The sequence below is a fragment of the Pseudophryne corroboree genome, chromosome 11, assembly GCF_028390025.1.
Source record: "Pseudophryne corroboree isolate aPseCor3 chromosome 11, aPseCor3.hap2, whole genome shotgun sequence".
Classification (NCBI taxonomy): Eukaryota; Metazoa; Chordata; class Amphibia; order Anura; family Myobatrachidae; genus Pseudophryne; species Pseudophryne corroboree.
Window position 1 is genome coordinate 322,206,021 of NC_086454.1, and position 26,015 is coordinate 322,232,035.

Genomic DNA, 26,015 nt, shown 5'->3' on the forward strand with positions numbered 1-26,015 from the left:
CCACCTTATAACTAAACAGACATCAAAACTTACACCTATACAGATATCCAAACTTACACCTATACAGACATCCCACCTTATAACTATAGAGACATCAAAACTTACACCTATACAGACATCCCACCTTATAACTAAACAGACATCAAAACTTACACCTATACAGACATCCAAACTTACACCTATACAGACAACCCACCTTATAACTATACAAACATCCAAACTTACACCTATACAGACATCCCACCTTATAACTATACAGACATCCAAACTTGCACCTATACAGACATTCCACCTTATAACTATACAGACATCCAAACTTGCACCTATACAGACATTCCACCTTATAACTATACAAACATCCAAACTTACACCTATACAGACATCCCACCTTATAACTATACAGACATCCAAACTTGCACCTATACAGACATTCCACCTTATAACTATACAAACATCCAAACTTACACCTATACAGACATTCCACCATATAACTATACAGACATCCAAACTTACACCTCTACAGACATCCCACCTTATAACTATACAGACATCCAAACTTACACCTCTACAGACATCCAAACTTACACCTCTACAGACATCCCACCTTATAACTATACAGACATCCAAACTTACACCTATAAAGACATCCCACCGTATAACTATACAGACATCCAAACTTACACCTATACAGATATCCCACCTTATAACTATACAGACATCCAATCTTACACCTGTACAGACATTCCACCTTATATCTATACAGACATCCAAACTTACACCTATACAGACATCCCACCGTTTAACTATACAGACATCCAAACTTACACCTATACAGACATCCCACCTTATAACTATACAGACATCCAAATTTACACCTATACAGACATCCCACCTTATAACTATACAGACATCCAAACTTACACCTATGCAGACATCCCACCGTATATCTATATAGACATCAAAACTTACACCTATACAGACATCCCACCTTATAACTATACAGACATCCAAACTTACACCTATACAGACATCCCACCTTATAGACATCCAAACTTACACCTATACAGACATCCCACCGTATAACTATATAGACATCAAAACTTACACCTATACAGACATCCCACCTTATAACTAAACAGACATCAAAACTTACACCTATACAGACATCAAAACTTACACCTATACAGACATCTAAACTTACACCTATACAGACATCCCACCTTATAACTATACAGACATCCAAACTTGCACCTATACAGACATTCCACCTTATAACTATACAGACACCCAATCTTGCACCTATACAGACATTCCACCTTATAACTATACAAACATCCAAACTTACACCTATACAGACATCCCACCTTATAACTAAACAGACATCAAAACTTACACCTATACAGACATCCAAACTTACACCTATACAGACATCCCACCTTATAACTAAACAGACATCAAAACTTACACCTATACAGACATCAAAACTTACACCTATACAGACATCCAAACTTACACCTATACAGACATCCCACCTTATAACTATAGAGACATCAAAACTTACACCTATACAGACATCCCACCTTATAACTAACCAGACATCAAAACTTACACCTATACAGACATCCAAACTTATAACTATACAAACATCCAAACTTACACCTATACAGACATCCCACCTTATAACTATACAGACATCCAAACTTGCACCTATACAGACATTCCACCTTATAACTATACAAACATCCAAACTTACACCTATACAGACATCCCACCTTATAACTAAACAGACATCAAAACTTACACCTATACAGACATCCAAACTTACACCTATACAGACATCCCACCTTATAACTATACAAACATCCAAACTTACACCTATACAGACATCCCACCTTATAACTATACAGACATCCAAACTTGCGCACCTATACAGACATCCCACCTTATAACTATACAGACATCCAAACTTGCACCTATACAGACATCCAAACTTACACCTATACAGACATCCCACCTTATAACTATACAAACATCCAAACTTACACCTATACAGACATCCCACCTTATAACTAGAGATGAGCGGGTTCGGTTTCTCTGAATCCGAACCCGCCAGAACTTCATGTTTTTTTTCACGGGTCCGAGCGACTCGGATCTTCCCGCCTTGCTCGGTTAACCCGAGCGCGCCCGAACGTCATCATGACGCTGTCGGATTCTCGCGAGGCTCGGATTCTATCGCGAGACTCGGATTCTATATAAGGAGCCGCGCGTCGCCGCCATTTTCACACGTGCATTGAGATTGATAGGGAGAGGACGTGGCTGGCGTCCTCTCCATTTAGATTATAAGAGACTGAGAGAGATTTACTGGAGCTGACTAGGAGGAGTACTGTTACTGTAGAAGTGTAGAGACTGAGTGGAGAGAGTTTACTAGTGAGGACAGTGCAGTTTACTTTATAATCCGTTCTCTGCCTGAAAAAAGCGATACACAGCACACAGTGACTCAGTCACATACCATATCTGTGTGCACTGCTCAGGCTCAGGCCAGTGTGCTGCATCATCTATTATCTATATATAATATTATATATATCTGTCTGACTGCTCAGCTCACACAGCTTATAATTGTGCGGGAGACTGGGGAGCACTACTGCAGTGCCAGTTATAGGTTATAGCAGGAGCCAGGAGTACATAATATATTATATAGTGAGTGACCACCAGACACACAGTGCAGTTTATTTAATATATCCGTTCTCTGCCTGAAAAAAGCGATACACACAGTGACTCAGTCACATACCATATCTGTGTGCACTGCTCAGGCTCAGGCCAGTGTGCTGCATCATCTATTATCTATATATAATATTATATATATCTGTCTGACTGCTCAGCTCACACAGCTTATAATTGTGGGGGAGACTGGGGAGCACTACTGCAGTGCCAGTTATAGGTTATAGCAGGAGCCAGGAGTACATAATATATTATATAGTGAGTGACCACCAGACACACAGTGCAGTTTATTTAATATATCCGTTCTCTGCCTGAAAAAAGCGATACACACAGTGACTCAGTCAGTCACATACCATATCTGTGTGCACTGCTCAGGCTCAGGCCAGTGTGCTGCATCATCTATATATATTATATATCTGTCTGACTGCTCAGCTCACACAGCTTATAATTGTGGGGGAGACTGGGGAGCACTACTGCAGTGCCAGTTATAGGTTATAGCAGGAGCCAGGAGTACATATTATATTAAAATTAAACAGTGCACACTTTTGCTGCAGGAGTGCCACTGCCAGTGTGACTGACCAGTGACCTGACCACACTGACCACCAGTATAGTTAGTAGTATACTTATATTGTGATTGCCTGAAAAAGTTAAACACTCGTCGTGTGACTTCACTTGTGTGTTTTTTTTTTTTTTATTCTATAAAAATAAAACTCATTCTGCTGACAGACAGTGTCCAGCAGGTCCGTCATTATATAATATATAATATATAATATATACCTGTCCGGCTGCAGTAGTGATATATATATATTTTTTATATCATTTATCATCCAGTCGCAGCAGACACAGTACGGTAGTTCACGGCTGTGGCTACCTCTGTGTCTCTGCACTCGGCAGGCAGTCCGTCCATAATTGTAATACCACCTAACCGTGGATTTTTTTCATTCTTCTTTATACATACATAGTTACATAGACATCTTCTCTTTATCAACCAGTCTATATTAGCTGCAGACACAGTACAGTACGGTAGTTCACGGCTGTGGCTACCTCTGTGTCTGCACTCGGCAGGCAGTCCGTCCATAATTGTATACCACCTAACCGTGGATTTTTTTCAGTCTTCTTTATACATACATAGTTACATAGACATCTTCTCTTTATCAACCAGTCTATATTAGCTGCAGACACAGTACAGTACGGTAGTTCACGGCTGTGGCTACCTCTGTGTCTGCAGTCGGCAGGCAGTCCATAATTGTATACTAGTATCCATCTCCATTGTTTACCTGAGGTGCCTTTTAGTTGTGCCTATTAAAATATGGAGAACAAAAATGTTGAGGTTCCAAAATTAGGGAAAGATCAAGATCCACTTCCACCTCGTGCTGAAGCTGCTGCCACTAGTCATGGCCGAGACGATGAAATGCCAGCAACGTCGTCTGCCAAGGCCGATGCCCAATGTCATAGTACAGAGCATGTCAAATCCAAAACACCAAATATCAGAAAAAAAAGGACTCCAAAACCTAAAATAAAATTGTCGGAGGAGAAGCGTAAACTTGCCAATATGCCATTTACCACACGGAGTGGCAAGGAACGGCTGAGGCCCTGGCCTATGTTCATGGCTAGTGGTTCAGCTTCACATGAGGATGGAAGCACTCAGCCTCTCGCTAGAAAAATGAAAAGACTCAAGCTGGCAAAAGCAGCACAGCAAAGAACTGTGCATTCTTCGAAATCCCAAATCCACAAGGAGAGTCCAATTGTGTCGGTTGCGATGCCTGACCTTCCCAACACTGGACGTGAAGAGCATGCGCCTTCCACCATTTGCACGCCCCCTGCAAGTGCTGGAAGGAGCACCCGCAGTCCAGTTCCTGATAGTCAGATTGAAGATGTCAGTGTTGAAGTACACCAGGATGAGGAGGATATGGGTGTTGCTGGCGCTGGGGAGGAAATTGACCAGGAGGATTCTGATGGTGAGGTGGTTTGTTTAAGTCAGGCACCCGGGGAGACACCTGTTGTCCGTGGGAGGAATATGGCCGTTGACATGCCAGGTGAAAATACCAAAAAAATCAGCTCTTCGGTGTGGAGGTATTTCACCAGAAATGCGGACAACAGGTGTCAAGCCGTGTGTTCCCTTTGTCAAGCTGTAATAAGTAGGGGTAAGGACGTTAACCACCTCGGAACATCCTCCCTTATACGTCACCTGCAGCGCATTCATAATAAGTCAGTGACAAGTTCAAAAACTTTGGGTGACAGCGGAAGCAGTCCACTGACCAGTAAATCCCTTCCTCTTGTAACCAAGCTCACGCAAACCACCCCACCAACTCCCTCAGTGTCAATTTCCTCCTTCCCCAGGAATGCCAATAGTCCTGCAGGCCATGTCACTGGCAATTCTGACGAGTCCTCTCCTGCCTGGGATTCCTCCGATGCATCCTTGCATGTAACGCCTACTGCTGCTGGCGCTGCTGTTGTTGCCGCTGGGAGTCGATGGTCATCCCAGAGGGGAAGTCGTAAGCCCACTTGTACTACTTCCAGTAAGCAATTGACTGTTCAACAGTCCTTTGCGAGGAAGATGAAATATCACAGCAGTCATCCTACTGCAAAGCGGATAACTGAGGCCTTGACAACTATGTTGGTGTTAGACGTGCGTCCGGTATCCGCCGTTAGTTCACAGGGAACTAGACAATTTATTGAGGCAGTGTGCCCCCGTTACCAAATACCATCTAGGTTCCACTTCTCTAGGCAGGCGATACCGAGAATGTACACGGACGTCAGAAAAAGGCTCACCAGTGTCCTAAAAAATGCAGTTGTACCCAATGTCCACTTAACCACGGACATGTGGACAAGTGGAGCAGGGCAGGGTCAGGACTATATGACTGTGACAGCCCACTGGGTAGATGTATGGACTCCCGCCGCAAGAACAGCAGCGGCGGCACCAGTAGCAGCATCTCGCAAACGCCAACTCTTTCCTAGGCAGGCTACGCTTTGTATCACCGCTTTCCAGAATACGCACACAGCTGAAAACCTCTTACGGCAACTGAGGAAGATCATCGCGGAATGGCTTACCCCAATTGGACTCTCCTGTGGATTTGTGGCATCGGACAACGCCAGCAATATTGTGTGTGCATTAAATATGGGCAAATTCCAGCACGTCCCATGTTTTGCACATACCTTGAATTTGGTGGTGCAGAATTTTTTAAAAAACGACAGGGGCGTGCAAGAGATGCTGTCGGTGGCCAGAAAAATTGCGGGACACTTTCGGCGTACAGGCACCACGTACAGAAGACTGGAGCACCACCAAAAACTACTGAACCTGCCCTGCCATCATCTGAAGCAAGAAGTGGTAACGAGGTGGAATTCAACCCTCTATATGCTTCAGAGGTTGGAGGAGCAGCAAAAGGCCATTCAAGCCTATACAATTGAGCACGATATAGGAGGTGGAATGCACCTGTCTCAAGTGCAGTGGAGAATGATTTCAACGTTGTGCAAGGTTCTGATGCCCTTTGAACTTGCCACACGTGAAGTCAGTTCAGACACTGCCAGCCTGAGTCAGGTCATTCCCCTCATCAGGCTTTTGCAGAAGAAGCTGGAGGCATTGAAGAAGGAGCTAAAAGGGAGCGATTCCGCTAGGCATGTGGGACTTGTGGATGCAGCCCTTAATTCGCTTAACAAGGATTCACGGGTGGTCAATCTGTTGAAATCAGAGCACTACATTTTGGCCACCGTGCTCGATCCTAGATTTAAAGCCTACCTTGGATCTCTCTTTCCGGCAGACACAAGTCTGCTGGGGTTGAAAGACCTGCTGGTGACAAAATTGTCAAGTCAAGCGGAACGCGACCTGTCAACATCTCCTCCTTCACATTCTCCCGCAACTGGGGGTGCGAGGAAAAGGCTCAGAATTCCGAGCCCACCCGCTGGCGGTGATGCAGGGCAGTCTGGAGCGACTGCTGATGCTGACATCTGGTCCGGACTGAAGGACCTGACAACGATTACGGACATGTCGTCTACTGTCACTGCATATGATTCTCTCAACATTGATAGAATGGTGGAGGATTATATGAGTGACCGCATCCAAGTAGGCACGTCACACAGTCCGTACTTATACTGGCAGGAAAAAGAGGCAATTTGGAGGCCCTTGCACAAACTGGCTTTATTCTACCTAAGTTGCCCTCCCACAAGTGTGTACTCCGAAAGAGTGTTTAGTGCCGCCGCTCACCTTGTCAGCAATCGGCGTACGAGGTTACATCCAGAAAATGTGGAGAAGATGATGTTCATTAAAATGAATTATAATCAATTCCTCCGCGGAGACATTGACCAGCAGCAATTGCCTCCACAAAGTACACAGGGAGCTGAGATGGTGGATTCCAGTGGGGACGAATTGATAATCTGTGAGGAGGGGGATGTACACGGTGATATATCGGAGGGTGAAGATGAGGTGGACATCTTGCCTCTGTAGAGCCAGTTTGTGCAAGGAGAGATTAATTGCTTCTTTTTTGGGGGGGGTCCAAACCAACCCGTCATATCAGTCACAGTCGTGTGGCAGACCCTGTCACTGAAATGATGGGTTGGTTAAAGTGTGCATGTCCTGTTTTGTTTATACAACATAAGGGTGGGTGGGAGGGCCCAAGGACAATTCCATCTTGCACCTCTTTTTTCTTTTCTTTTTCTTTGCATCATGTGCTGATTGGGGAGGGTTTTTTGGAAGGGACATCCTGCGTGACACTGCAGTGCCACTCCTAGATGGGCCCGGTGTTTGTGTCGGCCACTAGGGTCGCTAATCTTACTCACACAGTCAGCTACCTCATTGCGCCTCTTTTTTTCTTTGCGTCATGTGCTGTTTGGGGAGGGTTTTTTGGAAGGGACATCCTGCGTGACACTGCAGTGCCACTCCTAGATGGGCCCGGTGTTTGTGTCGGCCACTAGGGTCGCTAATCTTACTCACACAGCTACCTCATTGCGCCTCTTTTTTTCTTTGCGTCATGTGCTGTTTGGGGAGGGTTTTTTGGAAGGGACATCCTGCGTGACACTGCAGTGCCACTCCTAGATGGGCCCGGTGTTTGTGTCGACCACTAGGGTCGCTAATCTTACTCACACAGCTACCTCATTGCGCCTCTTTTTTTCTTTGCGTCATGTGCTGTTTGGGGAGGGTTTTTTGGAAGGGCCATCCTGCGTGACACTGCAGTGCCACTCCTAGATGGGCCCGGTGTTTGTGTCGGCCACTAGGGTCGCTAATCTTACTCACACAGCTACCTCATTGCGCCTCTTTTTTTCTTTGCGTCATGTGCTGTTTGGGGAGGGTTTTTTGGAAGGGACATCCTGCGTGACACTGCAGTGCCACTCCTAGATGGGCCCGGTGTTTGTGTCGGCCACTAGGGTCGCTTATCTTACTCACACAGCGACCTCGGTGCAAATTTTAGGACTAAAAATAATATTGTGAGGTGTGAGGTATTCAGAATAGACTGAAAATGAGTGTAAATTATGGTTTTTGAGGTTAATAATACTTTGGGATCAAAATGACCCCCAAATTCTATGATTTAAGCTGTTTTTTAGGGTTTTTTGAAAAAAACACCCGAATCCAAAACACACCCGAATCCGACAAAAAAAATTCGGTGAGGTTTTGCCAAAACGCGTTCGAACCCAAAACACGGCCGCGGAACCGAACCCAAAACCAAAACACAAAACCCGAAAAATTTCAGGCGCTCATCTCTACTTATAACTATACAGACATCCAAACTTGAACCTATACAGACATTCCACCTTATAACTATACAGACATCCAAACTTGCACCTATACAGACATTAGAGATGAGCGCCTGAAATTTTTCGGGTTTTGTGTTTTGGTTTTGGGTTCGGTTCCGCGGCCGTGTTTTGGGTTCGAACGCGTTTTGGCAAAACCTCACCGAATTTTTTTTGTCGGATTCGGGTGTGTTTTGGATTCGGGTGTTTTTTTCAAAAAACACTAAAAAACAGCTTAAATCATAGAATTTGGGGGTCATTTTGATCCCAAAGTATTATTAACCTCAAAAACCATAATTTACACTCATTTTCAGTCTATTCTGAATACCTCACACCTCACAATATTATTTTTAGTCCTAAAATTTGCACCGAGGTCGCTGTGTGAGTAAGATAAGCGACCCTAGTGGCCGACACAAACACCGGGCCCATCTAGGAGTGGCACTGCAGTGTCACGCAGGATGTCCCTTCCAAAAAACCCTCCCCAAACAGCACATGACGCAAAGAAAAAAAGAGGCGCAATGAGGTAGCTGACTGTGTGAGTAAGATTAGCGACCCTAGTGGCCGACACAAACACCGGGCCCATCTAGGAGTGGCACTGCAGTGTCACGCAGGATGTCCCTTCCAAAAAACCCTCCCCAATCAGCACATGATGCAAAGAAAAAGAAAAGAAAAAAGAGGTGCAAGATGGAATTGTCCTTGGGCCCTCCCACCCACCCTTATGTTGTATAAACAAAACAGGACATGCACACTTTAACCAACCCATCATTTCAGTGACAGGGTCTGCCACACGACTGTGACTGATATGACGGGTTGGTTTGGACCCCCCCCCAAAAAAGAAGCAATTAATCTCTCCTTGCACAAACTGGCTCTACAGAGGCAAGATGTCCACCTCATCTTCACCCTCCGATATATCACCGTGTACATCCCCCTCCTCACAGATTATCAATTCGTCCCCACTGGAATCCACCATCTCAGCTCCCTGTGTACTTTGTGGAGGCAATTGCTGCTGGTCAATGTCTCCGCGGAGTAATTGATTATAATTCATTTTAATGAACATCATCTTCTCCACATTTTCTGGATGTAACCTCGTACGCCGATTGCTGACAAGGTGAGCGGCGGCACTAAACACTCTTTCGGAGTACACACTTGTGGGAGGGCAACTTAGGTAGAATAAAGCCAGTTTGTGCAAGGGCCTCCAAATTGCCTCTTTTTCCTGCCAGTATAAGTACGGACTGTGTGACGTGCCTACTTGGATGCGGTCACTCATATAATCCTCCACCATTCTATCAATGTTGAGAGAATCATATGCAGTGACAGTAGACGACATGTCCGTAATCGTTGTCAGGTCCTTCAGTCCGGACCAGATGTCAGCATCAGCAGTCGCTCCAGACTGCCCTGCATCACCGCCAGCGGGTGGGCTCGGAATTCTGAGCCTTTTCCTCGCACCCCCAGTTGCGGGAGAATGTGAAGGAGGAGATGTTGACAGGTCGCGTTCCGCTTGACTTGACAATTTTGTCACCAGCAGGTCTTTCAACCCCAGCAGACCTGTGTCTGCCGGAAAGAGAGATCCAAGGTAGGCTTTAAATCTAGGATCGAGCACGGTGGCCAAAATGTAGTGCTCTGATTTCAACAGATTGACCACCCGTGAATCCTTGTTAAGCGAATTAAGGGCTGCATCCACAAGTCCCACATGCCTAGCGGAATCGCTCCCTTTTAGCTCCTTCTTCAGTGCCTCCAGCTTCTTCTGCAAAAGCCTGATGAGGGGAATGACCTGACTCAGGCTGGCAGTGTCTGAACTGACTTCACGTGTGGCAAGTTCAAAGGGCATCAGAACCTTGCACAACGTTGAAATCATTCTCCACTGCACTTGAGACAGGTGCATTCCACCTACTATATCGTGCTCAATTGTATAGGCTTGAATGGCCTTTTGCTGCTCCTCCAACCTCTGAAGCATATAGAGGGTTGAATTCCACCTCGTTACCACTTCTTGCTTCAGATGATGGCAGGGCAGGTTCAGTAGTTTTTGGTGGTGCTCCAGTCTTCTGTACGTGGTGCCTGTACGCCGAAAGTGTCCCGCAATTTTTCTGGCCACCGACAGCATCTCTTGCACGCCCCTCTCGTTTTTTAAATAATTCTGCACCACCAAATTCAAGGTATGTGCAAAACATGGGACGTGCTGGAATTTGCCCATATTTAATGCACACACAATATTGCTGGCGTTGTCCGATGCCACAAATCCACAGGAGAGTCCAATTGGGGTAAGCCATTCCGCGATGATCTTCCTCAGTTGCCGTAAGAGGTTTTCAGCTGTGTGCGTATTCTGGAAAGCGGTGATACAAAGCGTAGCCTGCCTAGGAAAGAGTTGGCGTTTGCGAGATGCTGCTACTGGTGCCGCCGCTGCTGTTCTTGCGGCGGGAGTCCATACATCTACCCAGTGGGCTGTCACAGTCATATAGTCCTGACCCTGCCCTGCTCCACTTGTCCACATGTCCGTGGTTAAGTGGACATTGGGTACAACTGCATTTTTTAGGACACTGGTGAGTCTTTTTCTGACGTCCGTGTACATTCTCGGTATCGCCTGCCTAGAGAAGTGGAACCTAGATGGTATTTGGTAACGGGGGCACACTGCCTCAATAAATTGTCTAGTTCCCTGTGAACTAACGGCGGATACCGGACGCACGTCTAACACCAACATAGTTGTCAAGGACTCTGTTATCCGCTTTGCAGTAGGATGACTGCTGTGATATTTCATCTTCCTCGCAAAGGACTGTTGAACAGTCAATTGCTTACTGGAAGTAGTACAAGTGGGCTTACGACTTCCCCTCTGGGATGACCATCGACTCCCAGCGGCAACAACAGCAGCGCCAGCAGCAGTAGGCGTTACACGCAAGGATGCATCGGAGGAATCCCAGGCAGGAGAGGACTCGTCAGAATTGCCAGTGACATGGCCTGCAGGACTATTGGCATTCCTGGGGAAGGAGGAAATTGACACTGAGGGAGTTGGTGGGGTGGTTTGCGTGAGCTTGGTTACAAGAGGAAGGGATTTACTGGTCAGTGGACTGCTTCCGCTGTCACCCAAAGTTTTTGAACTTGTCACTGACTTATTATGAATGCGCTGCAGGTGACGTATAAGGGAGGATGTTCCGAGGTGGTTAACGTCCTTACCCCTACTTATTACAGCTTGACAAAGGGAACACACGGCTTGACACCTGTTGTCCGCATTTCTGGTGAAATACCTCCACACCGAAGAGCTGATTTTTTTGGTATTTTCACCTGGCATGTCAACGGCCATATTCCTCCCACGGACAACAGGTGTCTCCCCGGGTGCCTGACTTAAACAAACCACCTCACCATCAGAATCCTCCTGGTCAATTTCCTCCCCAGCGCCAGCAACACCCATATCCTCCTCATCCTGGTGTACTTCAACACTGACATCTTCAATCTGACTATCAGGAACTGGACTGCGGGTGCTCCTTCCAGCACTTGCAGGGGGCGTGCAAATGGTGGAAGGCGCATGCTCTTCACGTCCAGTGTTGGGAAGGTCAGGCATCGCAACCAACACAATTGGACTCTCCTTGTGGATTTGGGATTTCAAAGAACGCACAGTTCTTTGCGGTGCTGCTTTTGCCAGCTTGAGTCTTTTCAGTTTTCTAGCGAGAGGCTGAGTGCTTCCATCCTCATGTGAAGCTGAACCACTAGCCATGAACATAGGCCAGGGCCTCAGCCGTTCCTTGCCACTCCGTGTGGTAAATGGCATATTGGCAAGTTTACGCTTCTCCTCCGACAATTTTATTTTAGGTTTTGGAGTCCTTTTTTTACTGATATTTGGTGTTTTGGTTTTGACATGCTCTGTACTATGCCATTGGGCATCGGCCTTGGCAGACGACGTTGCTGGCATTTCATCGTCTCGGCCATGACTAGTGGCAGCAGCTTCAGCACGAGGTGGAAGTGGATCTTGATCTTTCCCTAATTTTGGAACCTCAACATTTTTGTTCTCCATATTTTAATAGGCACAACTAAAAGGCACCTCAGGTAATCAATGGAGATGGATGGATTGGATACTAGTATACAATTATGGACGGGCTGCCGAGTGCCGACACAGAGGTAGCCACAGCCGTGAACTACCGCACTGTACTGTGTCTGCTGCTAATATATAGACTGGTTGATAAAGAGATAGTATACTCGTAACTAGTATGTATGTATAAAGAAAGAAAAAAAAACCACGGTTAGGTGGTATATACAATTATGGACGGGCTGCCGAGTGCCGACACAGAGGTAGCCACAGCCGTGAACTTCCGCACTGTACTGTGTCTGCTGCTAATATATAGACTGGTTGATAAAGAGATAGTATACTCGTAACTAGTATGTATGTATAAAGAAAGAAAAAAAAACCACGGTTAGGTGGTATATACAATTATGGACGGGCTGCCGAGTGCCGACACAGAGGTAGCCACAGCCGTGAACTACCGCACTGTACTGTGTCTGCTGCTAATATATAGACTGGTTGATAAAGAGATAGTATACTCGTAACTAGTATGTATGTATAAAGAAAGAAAAAAAAACCACGGTTAGGTGGTATATACAATTATGGACGGGCTGCCGAGTGCCGACACAGAGGTAGCCACAGCCGTGAACTACCGCACTGTACTGTGTCTGCTGCTAATATATAGACTGGTTGATAAAGAGATAGTATACTCGTAACTAGTATGTATGTATAAAGAAAGAAAAAAAAACCACGGTTAGGTGGTATATACAATTATGGACGGGCTGCCGAGTGCCGACACAGAGGTAGCCACAGCCGTGAACTACCGCACTGTACTGTGTCTGCTGCTAATATATAGACTGGTTGATAAAGAGATAGTATACTCGTAACTAGTATGTATGTATAAAGAAAGAAAAAAAAACCACGGTTAGGTGGTATATACAATTATGGACGGGCTGCCGAGTGCCGACACAGAGGTAGCCACAGCCGTGAACTACCGCACTGTACTGTGTCTGCTGCTAATATATAGACTGGTTGATAAAGAGATAGTATACTCGTAACTAGTATGTATGTATAAAGAAAGAAAAAAAAACCACGGTTAGGTGGTATATACAATTATGGACGGGCTGCCGAGTGCCGACACAGAGGTAGCCACAGCCGTGAACTACCGCACTGTACTGTGTCTGCTGCTAATATAGACTGGTTGATAAAGAGATAGTATACTACTAATATTATATATACTGGTGGTCAGGTCACTGGTCACTAGTCACACTGGCAGTGGCACTCCTGCAGCAAAAGTGTGCACTGTTTAATTTTAATATAATATTATGTACTCCTGGCTCCTGCTATAACCTATAACTGGCACTGCAGTAGTGCTCCCCAGTCTCCCCCACAATTATAAGCTGTGTGAGCTGAGCAGTCAGACAGATATATAATATATATAGATGATGCAGCACACTGGCCTGAGCCTGAGCAGTGCACACAGATATGGTATGTGACTGACTGAGTCACTGTGTGTATCGCTTTTTTCAGGCAGAGAACGGATATATTAAATAAACTGCACTGTGTGTCTGGTGGTCACTCACTATATAATATATTATGTACTCCTGGCTCCTGCTATAACCTATAACTGGCACTGCAGTAGTGCTCCCCAGTCTCCCCCACAATTATAAGCTGTGTGAGCTGAGCAGTCAGACAGATATATATAATATTATATATAGATAATAGATGATGCAGCACACTGGCCTGAGCCTGAGCAGTGCACACAGATATGGTATGTGACTGAGTCACTGTGTGCTGTGTATCGCTTTTTTCAGGCAGAGAACGGATTATAAATAAAACTGGTGGTCACTGGTCACTATCAGCAAAACTCTGCACTGTACACTACTGAGTACTCCTAATGCTCCCCAAAATTAGTAAATCAAGTGTCTCTCTAATCTATTCTAAACGGAGAGGACGCCAGCCACGTCCTCTCCCTATCAATCTCAATGCACGTGTGAAAATGGCGGCGACGCGCGGCTCCTTATATAGAATCCGAGTCTCGCGATAGAATCCGAGCCTCGCGAGAATCCGACAGCGTCATGATGACGTTCGGGCGCGCTCGGGTTAACCGAGCAAGGCGGGAAGATCCGAGTCGCTCGGACCCGTGAAAAAAAACATGAAGTTCTGGCGGGTTCGGATTCAGAGAAACCGAACCCGCTCATCTCTAACAGACATCCCACCTTATAACTATACAGACATCCAAACTTGCACCTATACAGACATCCAAACTTACACCTATACAGACATCCCACCTTATAACTATACAGACATCCAAACTTGCACCTATACAGACATTCCACCTTATAACTATACAGACATCCAAACTTGCACCTATACAGACATCCCACCTTATAACTATACAGACATCCAAACTTGCACCTATACAGACATTCCACCTTATAACTATACAAACATCCAAACTTACACCTATACAGACATCCCACCTTATAACTAAACAGACATCAAAACTTACACCTATACAGACATCCAAACTTACACCTATACAGACATCCCACCTTATAACTATACAAACATCCAAACTTACACCTATACAGACATCCCACCTTATAACTATACAGACATCCAAACTTGCACCTATACAGACATCCCACCTTATAACTACACAGACATCCCACCTTATAACTATACAGACATCCAAACATGCACCTATTCAGACATCCAAACTTACACCTATACAGACATCCCACCTTATAACTATACAAACATCCAAACTTACACCTATACAGACATCCCACCTTATAACTATACAGACATCCAAACTTGCACCTATACAGACATCCCACCTTATAACTATACAGACATCCAAACTTGCACCTATACAGACATCCAAACTTACACCTTTACAGACATCCCACCTTATAACTATACAAACATCCAAACTTACACCTATACAGACATCCCACCTTATAACTATACAGACATCCAAACTTGCACCTATACAGACATTACACCTTATAACTATACAGACATCCAAACTTGCACCTATACAGACATCCCACCTTATAACTATACAGACATCCAATCTTACACCTATACAGACATCCCACCTTATATCTATACAGACATCCAAACTTACACCTATACAGACATCCCACCATTTAACTATACAGACATCCAAACTTACACCTCTACAGACATCCCACCTTATAACTATACAGGCATCCCACCTTATAACTATACAGACATCCAAACTTACACCTATAGTCAGACATCTCACCTTATAACTATACAGACATCCAAACTAACACCTATACAGACATCCCACCTTATATCTATACAGACATCCAAACTTACACCTCTACAGACATCCCACCGTATAACTATACAGACATCCAAACTTACACCTCTACAGACATCCCACCTTATAACTGCATAGACATCCAAATTTTCACCTATACATACATCCCACCTTATAACTACATAGACATCCAAACTTACACCTATACAGACATCCCACCGTATAACTATACAGACATCCAAACTTACACCTCTACAGACATCCCACCTTCTAACTACATAGACATCCACACTTACACCTATACAGGCATCCCACCTTATAACTATAAAGATATCCAAACTTACACCTATACAGACATCCCACCTTATAACTATACAAACATCCAAACTTACACCTATACAGACATCCCACCTTATAGACATCCAAACTTACACCTATACAGACATCCCACCTTATAACTATACAGACATCCAAACTTACACATATACAGACATCCAAACTTACACCTCTACAGACATCCCACCTTATAACTATATAGACATCCAAACTTACACATATACAGACATCTCACCTTATAACTATATAGACATCCAAACTTACACCTCTAGAGACATCCCACCTTATAACTATATAGACATCCAAACTTACACATATACAGACATCCAAACTTACACCTATACAGACATCTCACCTTATAACTATATAGACATCCAAACTTACACATATACAGACTAGAGATGAGCGCCGGAAATTTTTCGGGTTTTGTGTTTTGGTTTTGGGTTCGGTTCCGCGGCCGTGTTTTGGGTTCGACCGCGTTTTGGCAAAACCTCACCGAATTTTTTTTGTCGGATTCGGGTGTGTTTTGGATTCGGGTGTTTTTTTCAAAAAACCCTAAAAAACAGCTTAAATCATAGAATTTGGGGGTAATTTTGATCCCAAAGTATTATTAACCTCAAAAAACATAATTTACACTCATTTTCAGCCTATTCTGAACACATCACACCTCACAATATTATTTTTAGTCCTAAAATTTGCACCGAGGTCGCTGTGTGAGTAAGATAAGCGACCCTAGTGGCCGACACAAACACCGGGCCCATCTAGGAGTGGCACTGCAGTGTCACGCAGGATGTCCCTTCCAAAAAACCCTCCCCAAACAGCACATGACGCAAAGAAAAAAAGAGGCGCAATGAGGTAGCTGTGTGAGTAAGATTAGCGACCCTAGTGGCCGACACAAACACCGGGCCCATCTAGGAGTGGCACTGCAGTGTCACGCAGGATGTCCCTTCCAAAAAACCCTCCCCAAACAGCACATGACGCAAAGAAAAAAAGAGGCGCAATGAGGTAGCTGACTGTGTGAGAAAGATAAGCGACCCTAGTGGCCGACACAAACACCGGGCCCATCTAGGAGTGGCACTGCAGTGTCACGCAGGATGTCCCTTCCAAAAAACCCTCCCCAAACAGCACATGACGCAAAGAAAAAAAGAGGCGCAATGAGGTAGCTGACTGTGTGAGAAAGATAAGCGACCCTAGTGGCCGACACAAACACCGGGCCCATCTAGGAGTGGCACTGCAGTGTCACGCAGGATGTCCCTTCCAAAAAACCCTCCCCAAACAGCACATGACGCAAAGAAAAAAAGAGGCGCAATGAGGTAGCTGACTGTGTGAGAAAGATAAGCGACCCTAGTGGCCGACACAAACACCGGGCCCATCTAGGAGTGGCACTGCAGTGTCACGCAGGATGTCCCTTCCAAAAAACCCTCCCCAAACAGCACATGACGCAAAGAAAAAAAGAGGCGCAATGAGGTAGCTGTGTGAGAAAGATAAGCGACCCTAGTGGCCGACACAAACACCGGGCCCATCTAGGAGTGGCACTGCAGTGTCACGCAGGATGTCCCTTCCAAAAAACCCTCCCCAAACAGCACATGACGCAAAGAAAAAAAGAGGCGCAATGAGGTAGCTGTGTGAGTAAGATTAGCGACCCTAGTGGCCGACACAAACACCGGGCCCATCTAGGAGTGGCACTGCAGTGTCACGCAGGATGGCCCTTCCAAAAAACCCTCCCCAAACAGCACATGACGCAAAGAAAAAAAGAGGCGCAATGAGGTAGCTGACTGTGTGAGTAAGATTAGCGACCCTAGTGGCCGACACAAACACCGGGCACATCTAGGAGTGGCACTGCAGTGTCACGCAGGATGTCCCTTCCAAAAAACCCTCCCCAAACAGCACATGACGCAAAGAAAAAAAGAGGCGCAATGAGGTAGCTGTGTGAGTAAGATTAGCGACCCTAGTGGCCGACACAAACACCGGGCCCATCTAGGAGTGGCACTGCAGTGTCACGCAGGATGTCCCTTCCAAAAAACCCTCCCCAATCAGCACATGATGCAAAGAAAAAGAAAAGAAAAAAGAGGTGCAAGATGGAATTGTCCTTGGGCCCTCCCACCCACCCTTATGTTGTATAAACAAAACAGGACATGCACACTTTAACCAACCCATCATTTCAGTGACAGGGTCTGCCACACGACTGTGACTGATATGACGGGTTGGTTTGGACCCCCCCCAAAAAAGAAGCAATTAATCTCTCCTTGCACAAACTGGCTCTACAGAGGCAAGATGTCCACCTCATCTTCACCCTCCGATATATCACCGTGTACATCCCCCTCCTCACAGATTATCAATTCGTCCCCACTGGAATCCACCATCTCAGCTCCCTGTGTACTTTGTGGAGGCAATTGCTGCTGGTCAATGTCTCCGCGGAGGAATTGATTATAATTAATTTTAATGAACATCATCTTCTCCACATTTTCTGGATGTAACCTCGTACGCCGATTGCTGACAAGGTGAGCGGCGGCACTAAACACTCTTTCGGAGTACACACTTGTGGGAGGGCAACTTAGGTAGAATAAAGCCAGTTTGTGCAAGGGCCTCCAAATTGCCTCTTTTTCCTGCCAGTATAAGTACGGACTGTGTGACGTGCCTACTTGGATGCGGTCACTCATATAATCCTCCACCATTCTATCAATGTTGAGAGAATCATATGCAGTGACAGTAGACGACATGTCCGTAATCGTTGTCAGGTCCTTCAGTCCGGACCAGATGTCAGCATCAGCAGTCGCTCCAGACTGCCCTGCATCACCGCCAGCGGGTGGGCTCGGAATTCTGAGCCTTTTCCTCGCACCCCCAGTTGCGGGAGAATGTGAAGGAGGAGATGTTGACAGGTCGCGTTCCGCTTGACTTGACAATTTTGTCACCAGCAGGTCTTTCAACCCCAGCAGACCTGTGTCTGCCGGAAAGAGAGATCCAAGGTAGGCTTTAAATCTAGGATCGAGCACGGTGGCCAAAATGTAGTGCTCTGATTTCAACAGATTGACCACCCGTGAATCCTTGTTAAGCGAATTAAGGGCTGCATCCACAAGTCCCACATGCCTAGCGGAATCGCTCCGTGTTAGCTCCTTCTTCAATGCCTCCAGCTTCTTCTGCAAAAGCCTGATGAGGGGAATGACCTGACTCAGGCTGGCAGTGTCTGAACTGACTTCACGTGTGGCAAGTTCAAAGGGCATCAGAACCTTGCACAACGTTGAAATCATTCTCCACTGCACTTGAGACAGGTGCATTCCATCTCCTATATCGTGCTCAATTGTATAGGCTTGAATGGCCTTTTGCTGCTCCTCCAACCTCTGAAGCATATAGAGGGTTGAATTCCACCTCGTTACCACTTCTTGCTTCAGATGATGGCAGGGCAGGTTCAGTAGTTTTTGGTGGTGCTCCAGTCTTCTGTACGTGGTGCCTGTACGCCGAAAGTGTCCCGCAATTTTTCTGGCCACCGACAGCATCTCTTGCACGCCCCTGTCGTTTTTTAAAAAATTCTGCACCACCAAATTCAAGGTATGTGCAAAACATGGGACGTGCTGGAATTTGCCCATATTTAATGCACACACAATATTGCTGGCGTTGTCCGATGCCACAAATCCACAGGAGAGTCCAATTGGGGTAAGCCATTCCGCGATGATCTTCCTCAGTTGCCGTAAGAGGTTTTCAGCTGTGTGCGTATTCTGGAAAGCGGTGATACAAAGCGTAGCCTGCCTAGGAAAGAGTTGGCGTTTGCGAGATGCTGCTACTGGTGCCGCCGCTGCTGTTCTTGCGGCGGGAGTCCATACATCTACCCAGTGGGCTGTCACAGTCATATAGTCCTGACCCTGCCCTGCTCCACTTGTCCACATGTCCGTGGTTAAGTGGACATTGGGTACAACTGCATTTTTTAGGACACTGGTGAGTCTTTTTCTGACGTCCGTGTACATTCTCGGTATCGCCTGCCTAGAGAAGTGGAACCTAGATGGTATTTGGTAACGGGGGCACACTGCCTCAATAAATTGTCTAGTTCCCTGTGAACTAACGGCGGATACCGGACGCACGTCTAACACCAACATAGTTGTCAAGGACTCAGTTATCCGCTTTGCAGTAGGATGACTGCTGTGATATTTCATCTTCCTCGCAAAGGACTGTTGAACAGTCAATTGCTTACTGGAAGTAGTACAAGTGGGCTTACGACTTCCCCTCTGGGATGACCATCGACTCCCAGCGGCAACAACAGCAGCGCCAGCAGCAGTAGGCGTTACACGCAAGGATGCATCGGAGGAATCCCAGGCAGGAGAGGACTCGTCAGACTTGCCAGTGACATGGCCTGCAGGACTATTGGCATTCCTGGGGAAGGAGGAAATTGACACTGAGGGAGTTGGTGGGGTGGTTTGCGTGAGCTTGGTTACAAGAGGAAGGGATTTACTGGTCAGTGGACTGCTTCCGCTGTCACCCAAAGTTTTTGAACTTGTCACTGACTTATTATGAATGCGCTGCAGGTGACGTATAAGGGAGGATGTTCCGAGGTGGTTAACGTCCTTACCCCTACTTATTACAGCTTGACAAAGGGAACACACGGCTTGACACCTGTTGTCCGCATTTCTGGTGAAATACCTCCACACCGAAGAGCTGATTTTTTTGGTATTTTCACCTGGCATGTCAACGGCCATATTCCTCCCACGGACAACAGGTGTCTCCCCGGGTGCCTGACTTAAACAAACCACCTCACCATCAGAATCCTCCTGGTCAATTTCCTCCCCAGCGCCAGCAACACCCATATCCTCCTCATCCTGGTGTACTTCAACACTGACATCTTCAATCTGACTATCAGGAACTGGACTGCGGGTGCTCCTTCCAGCACTTGCAGGGGGCATGCAAATAGTGGAAGGCGCATGCTCTTCACGTCCAGTGTTGGGAAGGTCAGGCATCGCAAACGACACAATTGGACTCTCCTTGTGGATTTGGGATTTCAAAGAACGCACAGTTCTTTGCGGTGCTTTTGCCAGCTTGAGTCTTTTCAGTTTTCTAGCGAGAGGCTGAGTGCTTCCATCCTCATGTGAAGCTGAACCACTAGCCATGAACATAGGCCAGGGCCTCAGCCGTTCCTTGCCACTCCGTGTGGTAAATGGCATATTGGCAAGTTTACGCTTCTCCTCCGACAATTTTATTTTAGGTTTTGGAGTCCTTTTTTTTCTGATATTTGGTGTTTTGGATTTGACATGCTCTGTACTATGACATTGGGCATCGGCCTTGGCAGACGACGTTGCTGGCATTTCATCGTCTCGGCCATGACTAGTGGCAGCAGCTTCAGCACGAGGTGGAAGTGGATCTTGATCTTTCCCTAATTTTGGAACCTCAACTTTTTTGTTCTCCATATTTTATAGGCAGAACTAAAAGGCACCTCAGGTAAACAATGGAGATGGATGGATTGGATACTAGTATACAATTATGGACGGACTGCCACGGTTAGGTGGTATAAAAAAACCACGGTTAGGTGGTATATATTATAATAATAATACAATTATGGATGGACGGACTGCCTGCCGACTGCCGACACAGAGGTAGCCACAGCCGTGAACTACCGCACTGTACACTGGTTGATAAAGAGATAGTAGTATACTCGTAACAACTAGTATGACACTATGACGACGGTATAAAGAATGAAAAAAAAACCACGGTTAGGTGGTATATATTATAATAATAATACAATTATGGATGGACGGACTGCCTGCCGACTGCCGACACAGAGGTAGCCACAGCCGTGAACTACCGCACTGTACACTGGTTGATAAAGAGATAGTAGTATACTCGTAACAACTAGTATGACACTATGACGACGGTATAAAGAATGAAAAAAAAACCACGGTTAGGTGGTATATATTATAATAATAATACAATTATGGATGGACGGACTGCCTGCCGACTGCCGACACAGAGGTAGCCACAGCCGTGAACTACCGCACTGTACACTGGTTGATAAAGAGATAGTAGTATACTCGTAACAACTAGTATGACACTATGACGACGGTATAAAGAATGAAAAAAAAACCACGGTTAGGTGGTATATATTATAATAATAATACAATTATGGATGGACGGACTGCCTGCCGACTGCCGACACAGAGGTAGCCACAGCCGTGAACTACCGCACTGTACACTGGTTGATAAAGAGATAGTAGTATACTCGTAACAACTAGTATGACACTATGACGACGGTATAAAGAATGAAAAAAAAACCACGGTTAGGTGGTATATATTATAATAATAATACAATTATGGATGGACGGACTGCCTGCCGACTGCCGACACAGAGGTAGCCACAGCCGTGAACTACCGCACTGTACACTGGTTGATAAAGAGATAGTAGTATACTCGTAACAACTAGTATGACACTATGACGACGGTATAAAGAAAGAAAAAAAAATACCACAGTTAGGTGATATATATTATAATAATAATACAATTATGGATGGACGGACTGCCTGCCGACTGCCGACACAGAGGTAGCCACAGCCGTGAACTACCGCACTGTACACTGGTTGATAAAGAGATAGTAGTATACTCGTAACAACTAGTATGACACTATGACGACGGTATAAAGAATGAAAAAAAAACCACGGTTAGGTGGTATATATTATAATAATAATACAATTATGGATGGACGGACTGCCTGCCGACTGCCGACACAGAGGTAGCCACAGCCGTGAACTACCGCACTGTACACTGGTTGATAAAGAGATAGTAGTATACTCGTAACAACTAGTATGACACTATGACGACGGTATAAAGAATGAAAAAAAAACCACGGTTAGGTGGTATATATTATAATAATAATACAATTATGGATGGACGGACTGCCTGCCGACTGCCGACACAGAGGTAGCCACAGCCGTGAACTACCGCACTGTACACTGGTTGATAAAGAGATAGTAGTATACTCGTAACAACTAGTATGACACTATGACGACGGTATAAAGAATGAAAAAAAAACCACGGTTAGGTGGTATATATTATAATAATAATACAATTATGGATGGACGGACTGCCTGCCGACTGCCGACACAGAGGTAGCCACAGCCGTGAACTACCGCACTGTACACTGGTTGATAAAGAGATAGTAGTATACTCGTAACAACTAGTATGACACTATGACGGTATAAAGAATGAAAAAAAAACCACGGTTAGGTGGTATATATTATAATAATAATACAATTATGGATGGACGGACTGCCTGCCGACTGCCGACACAGAGGTAGCCACAGCCGTGAACTACCGCACTGTACACTGGTTGATAAAGAGATAGTAGTATACTCGTAACAACTAGTATGACACTATGACGACGGTATAAAGAAAGAAAAAAAAATACCACGGTTAGGTGGTATATATTGTAATACAATTATGGATGGACGGACTGCCTGCCGAGTTCCGACTGCCGACACAGAGGTAGCCACAGCCGTGAACTACCGCACTGTACTGTGTCTGCTGCTAATATAGACTGGTTGATAAAGAGATAGTATACAATACATACAACAATATACTACTATACTGGTGGTCAGGCACTGGTCACCACTAGTCACACTGGCAGTGGCACTCCTGCAGCAAAAGTGTGCACTGTTTAATTTTAAATTAATATAATATTATGTACTCCTGGGGGCTCCTGCTATAACAACCTGCAGTGCTCCCCAGTCTCCCCCACAATTATTATAAGCTTTGCCTTTTATACATTGATGTGCAGCACACTGGGCTGAGCTGAGTGCACACAGACTGAGTCACACTGTGTGACTGGCTGCTGCTGTGTATCGTTTTTTTTCAGGCAGAGAACGGATATAGCAGAGAACGGATATATTATATTAAAATAAATAAAAGTTAACTAACAACAACTGCACTGGTCACTGTGGTAAACTCTGTCTGACTCTGCACAATCTCTCTCTCTCTTCTAATCTAATTTCTAATGGAGAGGACGCCAGCCACGTCCTCTCCCTATCAATCTCAATGCACGTGTGAAAATGGCGGCGACGCGCGGCTCCTTATATAGAATCCGAGTCTCGCGAGAATCCGACAGCGTCATGATGACGTTCGGGCGCGCTCGGGTTAACCGAGCAAGGCGGGAGGATCCGAGTCTGCTCGGACCCGTGAAAAAAACATGAAGTTCGTGCGGGTTCGGTTTCAGAGAAACCGAACCCGCTCATCTCTAATACAGACATCTCACCTTATAACTACATAGACATCCAACCTTTCACATATATAGACATCCCACCTTATGCCTATACAGACATCCAAACTTACACCTCTACAGACATCCCACCTTATAACTATACAGACATCCAAACTTACACCTATACAGACATCCCACCTTATAACTATACAGACATCCAAACTTACACCTATACAGACATCCCACCTTATAACTATACAGACATCCAAACTTACACATATACAGACATCCAAACTTACACCTCTACAGACATCCCACCTTATAACTATATAGACATCCAAACTTACACATATACAGACATCTCACCTTATAACTATATAGACATCCAAACTTACACCTCTAGAGACATCCCACCTTATAACTATATAGACATCCAAACTTACACATATACAGACATCCAAACTTACACCTATACAGACATCTCACCTTATAACTATATAGACATCCAAACTTACACATATACAGACATCTCACCTTATAACTACATAGACATCCAACCTTTCACATATATAGACATCCCACCTTATGCCTATACAGACATCCAAACTTACACCTCTACAGACATCCCACCTTATAACTATACAGACATCCAAACTTACACCTATACAGACATCCCACCTTATAACTATACAGACATCCAAACTTACACCTATACAGACATCCCACCTTATAACTATACAGACATCCAAACTTACACATATACAGACATCCAAACTTACACCTCTACAGACATCCCACCTTATAACTATATAGACATCCAAACTTACACATATACAGACATCTCACCTTATAACTATATAGACATCCAAACTTACACCTCTAGAGACATCCCACCTTATAACTATATAGACATCCAAACTTACACATATACAGACATCCAAACTTACACCTATACAGACATCTCACCTTATAACTATATAGACATCCAAACTTACACATATACAGACATCTCACCTTATAACTACATAGACATCCAACCTTTCACATATATAGACATCCCACCTTATGCCTATACAGACATCCAAACTTACACCTCTACAGACATCCCACCTTATAACTATACAGACATCCAAACTTACACCTATACAGACATCCCACCTTATAACTATACAGACATCCAAACTTACACCTATACAGACATCCCACCTTATAACTATACAGACATCCAAACTTACACCTATACAGACATCCCACCTTATAACTATACAGACATCCAAACTTATAACTATACAGACATCCCACCTTATAACTACATAGACATCCAAACTTACACCTATACAGACACCCCACCTTATAACTATATAGACATCCAAACATATACCTATACAGACATCTCACCTTATAACTATATAGACATACAAACTTACACCTCTACAGACATCCCACCTTATAACTATACAGACTTCCAAACTTACACCTATTTAGACATCCCACCTTTAAACTATACAGACATCCAAACTTACACTTATGCAGACATCTCACCTTATAACTATACAGACATCCTACCTTATAACTATACAGACACCCCCCCTTATAACTATACAGACATCCAAACATATACCTATACAGACATCTCAACCTATAACTATATAGACATCCAAACTTACACCTCTACAGACATCCCACCTTAACTATATAGACATCCAAACTTACACCTATACAGACATCCCACCATATTACTATACAGACATCCAAACTTACACCTATACAGACATCCCACCTTATAA